The sequence below is a fragment of the Nelumbo lutea genome, chromosome 8 (assembly GCF_056320005.1).
Source record: "Nelumbo lutea isolate HS-2025 chromosome 8, American lotus-T2T, whole genome shotgun sequence".
NCBI classification, from domain to species: Eukaryota; Viridiplantae; Streptophyta; class Magnoliopsida; order Proteales; family Nelumbonaceae; genus Nelumbo; species Nelumbo lutea.
The window spans coordinates 46,214,877-46,227,939 of record NC_142691.1 but is presented as its reverse complement, the minus strand read 5'-3'; the positions used below and the strand labels follow the sequence as shown (position 1 = coordinate 46,227,939).

Below are 13,063 nucleotides of genomic sequence, written 5' to 3'. Positions count from 1 at the left end.
ATTCCCTAAAATTGGAAATTTTAGTTCGGTTTTAACCAAATGATACTCACCCCTATCTTGAGGGAGTTTCAACTTGTACCTAATTAAGAAGCTCACAACCTACTTAATGACTTATTCGCTATAAATAGATATCTGAATCCAATTCAATAGAAATTTGAGAGATCCAAACTCATCTTATATTTTGATGGATATGTAAAATATATATTTGAGTTTGATATATTTACATATCCGGAATTGTAGATATATTTGATTTGATTAAGTATCAATTAATTTATAAAAAGTTAGCATACATTTATAAAATTAAATATCTATATTATATAAAATAAATACTTGTCTTGGTTTTCATGCAGGCCATCCAATTGATAGGGGCTGCGCAAACGCATATCCCTGCTACCACAAATTATGACGTACACTCTCCCACTTGTGGAGATGTTAGGCAGGCACCCCTCCCTTGTGCAATGGAGGTTGGCAACCTAAGCCATAGGCCTTTTTGATCACCCCGTCTCTATCTATCTATTTATCTATCTATCTCTCTCTCTCTCTCTCTCTCTCTCTCTCTCTCTCTCTCTCTCTCTCTATATATATATATATATATATATATATAAGAGAATGGCATTTTGTTTACATTAGGCATAATATGTTCAGTTGTTTAAATCACTATTTACTACTTATATTTGTAGTTAGCTATTTGCATCCATTAGGTTTTGGTTGAATTTGTGATGCAGCTTCTAGGTATTATTTGCTTCAAAGTCAAATGTTACAAGCAGTATTATTTTTCTACTGAATATCATTTTGGTTCAACTAGGACAGTTTGCAGAACTGAATGACTTATTAATTTTTGTTTTAGCTAATAAAATAGTAATGTAACAAAATGTTAAAGGGCATGGTAATTGACCCCACGTATCATTCGGCCATTAAGGAGATCATAACCTACTTAATAGCTTATCCACTAAAAGACAATGTATACAACCATTCAATTTAAGAACTTCAACCATTATCAACATTAACAATATTGTAACTATAGAAAAAAGTCTGGGTGATTTCTATTAGGTTAATATAAAAAACACACAAAGAAAGAAAAAAGGAAAAAGTCATTTCTGTACACCAAAGATAACATACAAGTTTAAAAAACAAGCATTATGCACATGGATTTATATGAAAACCATCAGCTGGAATCAATACTAGCAATTGAACAATACTTCTCTTTTTTATATTGGTTGCCACTTAGATCAAGTTAATTGATGGAAATTGGTAATCTATTCAGTTGTGAAAACTTAAAATCAAACAAAACAAGTAAGTAAAATCTAAGGGCCCGTTCATCTTTTGTATTTTGAGAGGGGGGAAAATTGGTTAATGGTATTTTGGTTCCCATTGATCAAGATATTCATGTTCTTTTTTCATATTTATGTGGGGTCTATGGAAAATTTATTTTCCCCTGGGTATCACTTACTAAATTTTCCACGGTATCCATCTCCCAGGTGGATAAGTAACTTTCCCACCTTGTCAGGAGATGGGGGTGAATTTTCCAACACTTGGACGGGATAAAATTGCCCCTTTTAATAATAGATTTTTATGGCTAAAATAGTCATTGTCTTATTTACCTAAGAAATATAGCATCTAAGTAACTTTTAGAAAGTGAAATGGCCTAAATTTCTAGTTCATACAAAGTTCTTGATGGTCAAATTTATTTTATGTTATTTTCAATGACAAAATCAATTTAGAATTTTATTAAGCAAAAAAAAACTACTTAAAAAAACAACTTTAGGACTTGAAAGGACAGATGAAATTTACAATCTTAAATCCCATGGCATAGAATATAAAAACTTTTGCACTAACTAAACATGCAAATAAAAAAAGAAATATTTTTGCATTCCTACAAAAATGCCCAAAGGCATTGATCCAAAAGAAAAAGAAAAAGAAAAACCTAGAAGGCAATAAGAAATTACAAAAAGTGATCATGAAAATAAATACCGGTTTCTTTAAAAAGGTGGGGTATCCAATATATGTAATGATAAAATGGAGAGTATAGATTTTTCAGCCACATGGTTTGGTTAATAATGTGAGGCCATGTGATGCAGCCCAATTGCCAAGAGAATGATTGTTTGGTCTTGGCAATTAAGCTACTATCAATGTTTATTGATTCGGTTTGCACCTAAGGTTGCGTTTGGAAGGAGTGCAAATGCAGAACCATTGCAAATTTGTGCTCCGGTTCAGCTTTGCATCTGTTTAGTAAAGGTTCAAATAATATCCTTCGCTTTTTCGATGTAAAAATGCATATGGGCCAGGTTTGTATCGAAAATAATTGCAATTTCCGCTTTCATAAAAGCAAAGCAACCTTTGTTATCATTCTCGGTCGAAGCAAATAGCATGTTGTCTGCATTTCTAAAAATATAACAAGAGAGAGAGAGAGAGAGAAGGGGGGAAGGACAACTCTGAACTAGAACTCCACTATAAGATCTTCTAAAAAAGCTTGTGATCGAACAACTCCAAATTGGAACTCCACCATTCAGATCTTCTGAAAAAGCTTATGAACGAACTACTCCAAGTTGGAACTCGACCATTCCGATCTTCTGAAAAAGCTTGTGATCAAACTATTGCCTTTGATCTCTAAGAGAGGCAACTTTGTTCTCGCTCAATATGGCATTTGGTTTCTCATTTTATTTTATTTTTTCTTCTTTTTCAAGTCACCTACCTTGTTAGAAGAGAGGTTCAACCTTGTTTCGAAAATCCACTGGAGTAGTTGAAGTATCTCAAGCAAAACCCTCGTTAGGAGCTGAAATCAGCCCCCGACAAGATAGTTTCCCACGTCCCACAATACATTCCCGCCATGTATTGGAAACATCTTCCGGTGATGTCTCGTCATTTCTGATATTATCATTGGGAGATATTCCCAATATACAGCAAGGATGTGCTGTGGGATGTTGTGGGAAACGATCAATCTTGTGGAGGGCTGATTTGAACTCCCTCCTTAGTCATAAAACTAAGAAGATTTTTCTCTTTCCTCAATCTTAAAGTTCCTATATTTGTGTATTTCCCTTCTCCCAACCCAATAGAAAAAGGAGGGAGAGGGTGATACAGTAGTGAACATGTGGGGATAAAAGTCATTGAACTATTCTAGTTAATCATTCCATGTTGTAGAGAACTTCCTATACAAAAAAAAAAAAAATGCATTTGAATATATGATCCTAACAAATAATTAATATTTATTGATGCCCAAAGATTACAAAAATTTTTGTGCCCAAATACACCAAAAAGGAAATTCTTGGTGAAATATGCCCCAATACCAAAAAAAAAAAATCCTAGTTATCAAATGTTCTGAAAAACAAGTCAGACATTTATCAAAAAAAAAAAAAAACAGACTCCCAATAGCAAATTTTTGGATCCAATCATAGTGCAAAGTTGTACTGACCAAATTGATTGGTTGATGCTCTATTCTAGCTAGACAAGAAAAAGGAAGAATGGGGTAGTGGAGGTTAATTAGTAGGAATGGCAACGGGGTCTCCCCATCCCCGTCCCCGTTAACGGGGATAAGGTTATCCCCATCCCCGCAAGGATTCCCATTCCCCGTAATTTCCTACTAATTAGTCTTGTAGGGGTGCTTGGCACATATACAAACTAAATGCTACTCTTTACTAGAATTAATAGAATCACTACTTAGTTATCAATAAAAAAAAAGAACTCTAATCCCTGATCAACCATGATTTCCTATCAAATATTAGGCTTTCTAGCATGATAGACAGAGAGGGAGGACCCAAGGAATAAATGTATGCATTCATGATGATACTCCTTTTTTTTTCATTTTTGGTCAATAATGAGATGATAGGTTTCGTTAAATATAAATCTATGAAAGGTTTACATTGGAGAACAAGGTGACATCCAAATGTAATGTAGAATACCATACAAAATACAAAGATATTTCATCAGTTCGTCATAATTTCCGCCTAATTCTTGTAGAAGTTTGCTTGCATCATATCTTGAACTCTTTATGTGTGGATGCCCAAAATTTAATAACAGAGTTAATATTATTAGAGAATTTGGTAAAATAGTGGCATTGAGAAATCTTCAAAAATTCTTTTATTTTGTTCATCCAAAATCCCTAGAATTTAACAAATTAATTCTCCATTTCGTGGTAGTTGAATATACTGTTTGAAGGAGGAGAAGTGTGTGTTCACTCTATGGCATATATGGAAGAACAGAAATAGGAAAATGTTTAAAAATAAAGAGGATGATCCCTTTCTTATTGCTGCGAAGGCGGGTAAGGCATTCTCAGAATATCAAGAGCTTATTGATAAGACAGGTCCCACCATAGAAAGGAAAAAATGTAATCTTATTGCATGGATCCCCCAAGTATGGTGAAACTAAGATCAATCTTGATGCCTCTCGATTGAGGGATAATTTTTGTTCCGTTGTGGAAGTTGTTAGAGACCATTTGGAGAGGGTCTTGGATTTCAAATGCTCAACTCTTGGCATTACTTCCATTAATGTGGCTGAGGCTTGAGCTGCGTGGGAAGCTCACAATCCTTAACTTTAATGACCATCCAATTACGTTTGAGGGGGACTCGAAGATTGTTATTGATTGTTTAAAAGGGCAAATTTTTCCCTCGTGGAATCTTAGGAACATCATCTTGGGTTGCTTGAAGATGAAAGAGCGGCTAAGAGAGGTGTATGGTATAGGCACGTGTTTAGAGAGGCAAACCAGGCGGCAAATTGGCTCACTCACAAGGCAATGTCTTCTTCTCTTTCTGCTTTTTTTTTTTTAAGTATTGTAATCTTCCTAGAGACCTTTATTTTATTTGTTTAAGTGACTTCTAGGGTCATGCTCCCCCTGTCTTGTGTAGCACGTTTTTTTTAATATAAAAAAAAAAGAATATACTGTCATTCATCCAAGCATCTCTTATGCATCATCATGTTATGCATTTTTGGTTGTCATGTTATAATTTGTTTTATTTTTTCTTCTTTTATTGTTGATGCTTGTTTGGGCATCTATAGGAATGCATCTAAATTAAACATAAGTCACTTGCATGATTGGAAATCAATATTTATTGTCCAACATATGATGTCTATATATTAGTAATAGTAGGTAGATTAATTTCAGATGGTCCTCATATCCCAACAATTTTGACGTCAATTGGATTTAACTCCTAGAAACATACCTAGTCCATGTAAATAGATCCTTCTAGAACAAAGAAAAGCAAAGAATTGCAGAACTTCCATATCATATTGTCTCAAAAAGAACTCTAATTCCTAAACTATTGAATCAATGACTATGAAATTTCAAACACAACTAAACTATGACTAGACAAATTGGAAAACTGGACCCCATAGAAACCATGCAAAATAATCAAAATATACTTACTATCTAAAACTACAAAATACATGAAAATTCAGAAATTCCATTTATGACTTATTGCTCTTACATCAATACTCAATAGCATTGCCAAGCGAAAGGGATTAATAGAGAGCAGATGACAAAGAACAGGAAGGAGGTTTTGTGTCTATGTGTGTGTAGGTTGGATTTATAAGTTGTTCTCTGATGAGGGGTAATTTGGCCTCACCTATCAACACCCAGACACATGGAAGCGATCTACTGATTGGATGGTGACTCGGCATTCCCTACCACCTCAGCAAGCCAGGTCAGCTTGGGTACCTCAGGCACCTTGGCCAGGATCGAGGTCCAAACAGCTCGTGATGGCCCAACTTGCCGAAGAGACACGTAGCCAACTTCTAGAAGCTAGCCAGTTGTCTCCGAGCTCTCCGAGATCACGCCGCACATTTGCAAATCTTATCCTTATTCCACCCGGACTGAACGGACTCGATAAGCCTTATCGGCTAACACAAAGTCCACCTCCTGGTGAAGAATGGATTCGTAGTAGCATGGGCTGGGGATCTCGGAGGTGTTTCGTAAGGCCTACATTAGTTCACCTATATAAGGGCACCAACCCCAATGACACAAGGTACACACAATTATTTGCTCAATAGCTTTCTAGCATTCAAGTTTCTAGCTTGCACACAGAGTACTAACTTAAGCATCAGAGCACCCACACCGGGTAAGCCACCCCAGGTCCTCTAAGTCTTCTTCTTTTGCAGTTCGACCGGCCAATAAAGCAGACTGACGTCCGAGCTACCCTCCAGCTAAGAGCATCCAGATCGCACACTATCATTCTCCAAAGCCTAAGATACTACAATCAATTACCAAAACCCTACTTTCAAACCAGAAATTGAAAGATCACATACAACTACACCTGTCTCAAAAACACGCACAAGTACTTTGTCACCCACTGAGCACCATATTCACTCACAATGTAGTCTAGGTGGTTAGTTGGCATCCCTCTCATTGACAAACTATGTGGCTGTGTTGGCAGTACCTCGTTAGAGGCTTTTCTTAGGTGGTCCTATCTCCCAAATATACATTAACAGTTTACAACACTATTATTCATTGTATGGTTTAGAAAACAGTTCGTAGCATAGAAATAGACAAAACTTGCACTGCTTGTAAAACTATTAATTGCAACAAACCCCAATTAATGTTTTTAGTGCAAAAACAGGCTAACATAGAAACCCAGATCATCACTCTAAAGGAGAAACACAAACAAAGAAACCTAATTCAAAACTTGGCAAAATCTTGGGTGGGGTCAACACCCTAACCATCCTCTGGGGCAGGGTAATTGCTTAGAATTGTTATCCTAGCTCTCATGAAGTGCATGAATTCTAAAAGAAATCTAAGTTCTCATTTTCTTCTTCCCAACTAGTTTATTTTTCTATTTTGTGGTTGTTTTATTGCTTTTCAATTAATTTTCACTTTTACAACCATTGTAAGATTTTTACAGGACAAGCAATGATTCAGTGACATTTAGAAGGATCCAAATTGTCAACGGCATTCAGGTCCTCTGACAATATGGGTTCTCCTGAGTAGGGGTGTCAATTGGACTGGATTTGGTTCAATTTGATTCAGTCCAGTGTGAGTCCATTATAAATGGACCAGGTCCAATCCAATCCAATGAATGTTTTGGACCAATTTGGACCAATTCAATATCCGGATTGTCTAATCTATTCAAATTCATTTTGATTTAGATTTGTTTCAACCCAAATCTGGTCCATTGACACATATATTCTTATCTTATATCAATGGACTAAATATTGACTTAATCCAACCCAACCTAATATGAATTTGTTATGAATGGACCAGGTCAAATCCAATCTAATAAATATTTTGGACCGGATTGGCCCAATCCAATATGTCTTGTTGGTCCATCCAATCAATCTAAATTGATTTTGGACTAGACGGGGTCCAATCCAAAACTGGTCCATTGACACCCTTAGCCCTGAGATCATTCACTCCTCTGTTTGTGGTAAAAGCATGTCGTCAGCATTCTTTCTTAAACCCAAGTCATTAAAGTAGTAATTTACAGGTTGAAGCATCTATGAGTTGAGCGAAAATACTCATATTTAAATAATAAGGTAGTTGAGTTGTAATTTACATATTGAAGTGTGAGTAACGCTCGAGTGTTTGGTGATCAAATGTTTTGTATCAGCCGAGCCAAATGCTGACAAATATGTATTTGGTATTTGCACTGACTGTGCCAAACAAGATCCAAACATTTCATACATGTAAAACCAAGCCAATTTTGCATTCCACTAAACCGGACAACTTTGCATTATACTGTTCATTTTTGTATTTGTACTCTTTCCAAACGCAGCCTAAGGCTCAGTTTGGAAGGAGTACAAATACAAATATGTACAGTGCAAATACATACAAAATGTAAGGTTTTGCACTCTACATATTTGTACTTGTACTCAGTTTGAAAAGAGTACAAATACAAATATGTAGAGTGCAAAACCTTACATTTTGTATTATTTTGTATGTATTTGCACTATACATATTTGTATTTGTACTCCTTCCAAACTGAGCCTAAACAAGCAATTCATAGCTATGCACTAGGCTTTGCAACATTTGATGGTTGGACCAAAACACCACTCTAGTAGTTAACTAGGGTTTACTTGTTCTTTGCAACTCTAAATAGGTATTTGTGGTGCGCAATCCGGTCACTCCTATCTGGCAGTTGCGTGGCTCCTGGATGGTATCTGAGATGGAGAAGATGAGGAATGCCCAGGGGCTTGCCTGGCAGGAACACTCTGACACTTAAGTTAGAGCTCTGTGAAAGATGCAAAGAGAGTAAAAGGGGCTAAGAGTGTAGATAGCGTGAGTATAAGAAGATTACCTCTTTCCTTTGGGATCGGGCTACTTATAACAGAACTCTGTCGAATTAGGCCCACCTGCCTCTGACAGGGCAGGTATAACCGCCACTATTGTCCTACCGCAACCATTACAGCCAGGGCTGAGATGGCACGCGCGGGGCCGTCGTTGCAGGGTACGTACCTGTCAAATGTAAGACACCTTCCAAAGGTGGCGGGCACAACACTGTTTGACGAGAGATGTGGTTGCAATCACCAGGTTTGTCAGGTACGGTGGTCGGGCAGGAGACCTTCCTATGATATGCCGAACTGCTCTTCCGCAAGCTACCCTGTATCGAGCTACCCTGCAAGTGGCGAGCTGCCTGTGGCAAGCTACACCGAGCTGTCTGGCCTGAGGTGTCTCTACCTCGGGGTATCTAGAGGCAGATCGGGGTGTTCCTATTTGAGAGTGGCCTAAAATCCACTGGGAGGAGCTCGGACAATAGGAAAGGTCAAGGGGCCCCGAGCTCGGAGGTAGCTCGGAAAGCCTCAGCCTTGGGAGGAAGGCACAAGTCAGGCGGCTCCGACGAGTAGCCTAACCTGCCGAGTTGCTAGACTAATCTTGGTGAGCCCTTCCCACCGAGTTACGGCTGCACTTGCTTGCTGTCACGCTGAGTCATCGCTTGATCAATGTCATACCCACATGTACATGTTCTATGAGGTCGAGCCAAATCACCCTCCATCAATTGCCCCCCACTCCCTATGTTGGGGGTGTTGACCCAGTGCGGGGAGTTCATGACACGTCGGGTGGATTTGGCTTTGGTACTCATGCCACTCCGTCTCGCGATTCGCCTAGCTGGACCAGCCCAGTTCCCGGCTTAATCAAAAGAAACTCGGGTCGCATTCGGTTTATGCATGGACGTCACGCGATTTGGACTTCGCGGATGCCAAAAAATGTGTTAAACTAATTTCACCTCGAGGAGCCCGTAGCCGGTTTCATTGAGAGCCGTTGGATCATCTCAATCTCGACCGTCCACACCCGGACGCAGTGGCTTTAAATAGTGGGGGACCCTTGGTCGTTTCTTCGCCACAAAGTCTTCAGCGTCAGTATTGAGCTCGTATCTAAGGTTCCAAGCTCGGGTTTTCTAGTTCAGTTATTTCCCCAGTTTGGTTTGCGTTTTCTACAATGAGTCCCCAAGCTTCCTTTTCTATTCTAAACTTTCTTTTCTTTCCATGCTTTCATGTCGTCTAGTGTAGACAGTCTCATCGATGAGCCCAAGGTGGTTTCCTCGGCTCAGGGTGCCTCTTCTACCACCCAGCCGTCCGATGTACGGGTGGCTTCGGGCCATCTGGCATCCACCTCCCACCGAGGTCGGGTGCCAAACCAGTTTGGCCCTTCCACTATGACTCTGGAGAGACTTCAGGATCTCATACGGAGGTTTCACCTCCCTAGGGAGTACTCTTATAGCCTTCCTACCGGCAATTTTCCATGGGAGCACGGTCCTGATGAGATCGTGGTCTTAAGGGAGCAACTGGTCGCCGGACTTCGTCTCCCTCTTCACCCCCTGATCGTTGAGGTGCTGGTGCACTTCAATATTACCTTGGATCAACTTCACCCGAATTCCATACGAAACGTGGTTGGGGCCATTTCCCTTTGCTTCGACCATGCCTTCCACATTGACTTAGATATTCTCTGTTCCATCCTAGCAATAAAGAAGAGCGTTTCGGGTGCTCTCCCCCGGCACAAGTGGGCCTACTACTTGTCTCCCCGCCTGGGTTTTAAATTAATGCACAAGCTCCCGAGTAAAGTCCCGACCTGGAAGTGGGACTACTTCATAGTTCGGAGCAGCACGGGGTGGCCTTTCCCCACTGACTAGAGGGTGGCCGTTCAAGACCCCGGTGTTATCCTTGACGGGAAGACTAAGAAGTCACTTCAATCATGGGCTCAGCTCGGGATGAACTACAAGGATTTCACAACCGAGGAGAAGCTCATCCAAGCCGGCTTGAGCCCGGGTAGATTTGTCTTTACTTCGGCTTTTTCGTTCACATACTTACTTTAGGGTTGCTAACGTTGATCTTCACTGCAGGTTCCATGGAGGCGGAAAAGATAGAAAGTCAGAGGCTCTTCCACCAGATGAAGAGGAAGAAACGCATAGCCAAGAAGCCACGCATTGAGTCTCCATAGACCTCTACTGAGGCCCAGCCTCCACAGGCCCCGGTCCCGAAGCCTGAGCTCCCCGACGCTCACCCTGTCATCGACTTGGAGGGAGACATGGCACCTCAGGGGTCCAAGACTGCTGTCGGGGATGCCACTGAAGCTGCCGCTGAGACTCGCCCTGCAGAGGCTACAATTGGGGCTTGTCCTGCTGGTGCCGCCGTTGAGGCTTCCAAGGTGTCCACCCAGGCGGCAGAGGTGACAGTATCCAGCTCGGAGAGTTAGGAGAGTCAAACCATCCTGAACCCCTAGTGCAGCCTCCAAAAGAGTAAGGAGGTTGCGTACCCAGAGGAGGTCACAGATTGGGCTGATCTCACTCCTGGTCAGCTCGGTGCCCGAGCTGCTACTCATACTATGGTGGTGAGTTCCTTGTGAAGGATTCTCTTTCTTTCTTTTTTTTTTTTTTTTGACTGGCCTCCTTTTTGTAGGTGAACTCAGCCATGCACGCCTTGACCCTTCAATTTGATCAGCATCTGAGACGGGCTTTGGTAGCTGAGAAGTCATCCTGCGTAGCCCAAACCAAACTGAGGGCAGCTCGCGGTTAGATCCACCAATTGCAGAATGATGCTTCAGCTCAAAAGAGCTTCATTGAGGTATTGCTGGTAGAGAAGAGTGAGCTGGCCTGAGACAAGGATAGATTGAGGGCCGAGGTGAACGGGTTCAAGGTTGTCCAAGAGGCCTTGAGGCTCAAGGTGGACAGCCTCAAGGCATACCGGGATGCCCTGAAGCTCGAGGTGTAGAGCCTCAAGGAAGCAAAAGGGAAGTTGGAGCACGAGGTGGAGTACCTTAGAGGCGACATCAAAGAGAATACCGAGATCTTCGAAGGTGCCCTCGAGGAGACCAAGGTCTAGGCTGTCATTGACTATGTCAATTCTTCAAAATTTGATGACGTAATGACTGAGGCCTACCACAAGGGTTTCAAGCTCAGCTGGTGGTTAATCATGCATACCTACCCCTGCCTTGATACGAGCGCCATCACCACTTCGTGGATCACTGATGACATGGTGCGTCAGTCAGCGGATGATCCGGACTCTGAGGACGAAGGCGCCGATGATGATGTAGAGGCCACCGATCCAGTTAATGCCCTTGAGGACGTCCCAAGCAAAGGCGATGAGCCTCCGAAGTAGTTTAGTCCTTGTACCCCGAGCCTGCAAGCTTGATCTTTTTTTTTTTAATCCTTGTAAAAATTTTCTTCCTCAATCTTCTACTATTTTCTGGACTGTTCATTATTTTTATAAGTAGACCCCATACGTTGGGGTGGACACAGTAAGGCATGTGCCCGACCTGTCTACTCGACTAATATTCGCTCTTGGCATATGCCTGTGGTTAATCAGGCATACCTACCCCGGCCTTGATACGAGCGCCATCACCACTTCGTGGATCACTAATGACATGGTGTGTCAGTCAGTGGATGATCCAGACTCTGAAGACGAAGGCGCCGATGATGATGCAAAGGCCGCCGATCCAGTTAATGCCCCTGAAGAGGGCCCAAGAAAAGGCGATGAGCCTCCGAAGTAGTTCAGTCCCTGTACCCCGAGCCTGTGAGCTTGATCTTTTTTTTAATCCTTGTAAGAATTTTCTTCCTCAATCTTCTACTATTTTTTGGACTGTTCATTATTTTTATAAGTAGACCCCGTACATTGGGGTGGACACAATAAGGCATGTGCCTAACCTGTCTACTCAACTAATATTCGCTCTTGGCATATGTCGGGGTGGGCTATGTATCACTTGGTGCACGTACAGCCGAAGTGAGGCAGCTAAGTCATGCGTGGTGCCAAGGTCTCTTACCATCTTGGCTACTTGGCTCTTAAGCTATGTGGTGGTGACTTACGGTCTATCCACCCATGCGAAAGGGGCGGCTGGTCTTCATGTGTTGTCGGGGTTCCTGTCAGCTCGGCGTTTTGGTCCTTGGGCTCTGAGTAACCCGTGGTCTGCTCAGTGGCTACAGGTAATATTGCCTTCATCGCCGAAATGGCTAAGTCTTTCTTGATGCCGAGGTGTCAGTTAGCTCAATGTTTTAGCCCGTAAGCTGGGGGTGACTTATACCCTGCCCTTGAAGTTTGCCCGTGCCATGGAGACGACTAGGTCTTATTGCGCTGAGGTCATGTTAGCTCGACATTTTGGCCCTTAGGCTCTGGGAGTGACTCGTAGTCTACTCAGTTATTACAGGTAATACTATCTTAAGTTGACAATATTCCATGCCTGAGGTAGCTGTTTCCCTTCGAGGGTCTCGAGCTCGTTTGTTCCTTCCTTGAGCACTCATTTCACTCGACAAGTTCCTTCCCAATTAGAACCGAGCTTGCCAGCGCCAGGCTCAGGTACCATAACTTTACGAAGGACCAGGTCACTGATGCGGAGGTTCTGCTTCTTGACCTTGGCGTTATAGTACCGAGCTACTCTTTGCTGGTAAGCTGTAGTCCAAATGTACGCGTGGTCCCTTACTTCATTGAGTAGATCGAGGTTGGTACGTAGCTCATCCTCATTTGTCTTGTCATTGTATGCTTCTCGTAGCGTAGGTACGTCAATTTCTACCGGGATAACTGCTTCGGTGCCGTAGGTGAGGTTGAAGGGAGTCTCTCCTGTGGTGGTTTTCTCCATGGTTTAGTAAGTCCATAGAACACTAGGTAGCTCGTCTGCCCACAATTCTTAGCTCGGTCCAAACGTGCCTTCGGTCCG

The 13,063-nt window shown here is 41.8% G+C and overlaps 1 non-coding gene across 1 annotated transcript; it reads right to left on the bottom strand.

Moving 5' to 3' along the window:
• Positions 1 to 362: 362 nt before the first annotated feature.
• Positions 363 to 521, bottom strand: LOC148843985 (U1 spliceosomal RNA). The gene has a single exon (XR_016103905.1). It is a non-coding gene; the product is annotated as a U1 spliceosomal RNA (small nuclear RNA).
• Between the last annotated feature and the right edge of the window lie 12,542 nt (positions 522 to 13,063).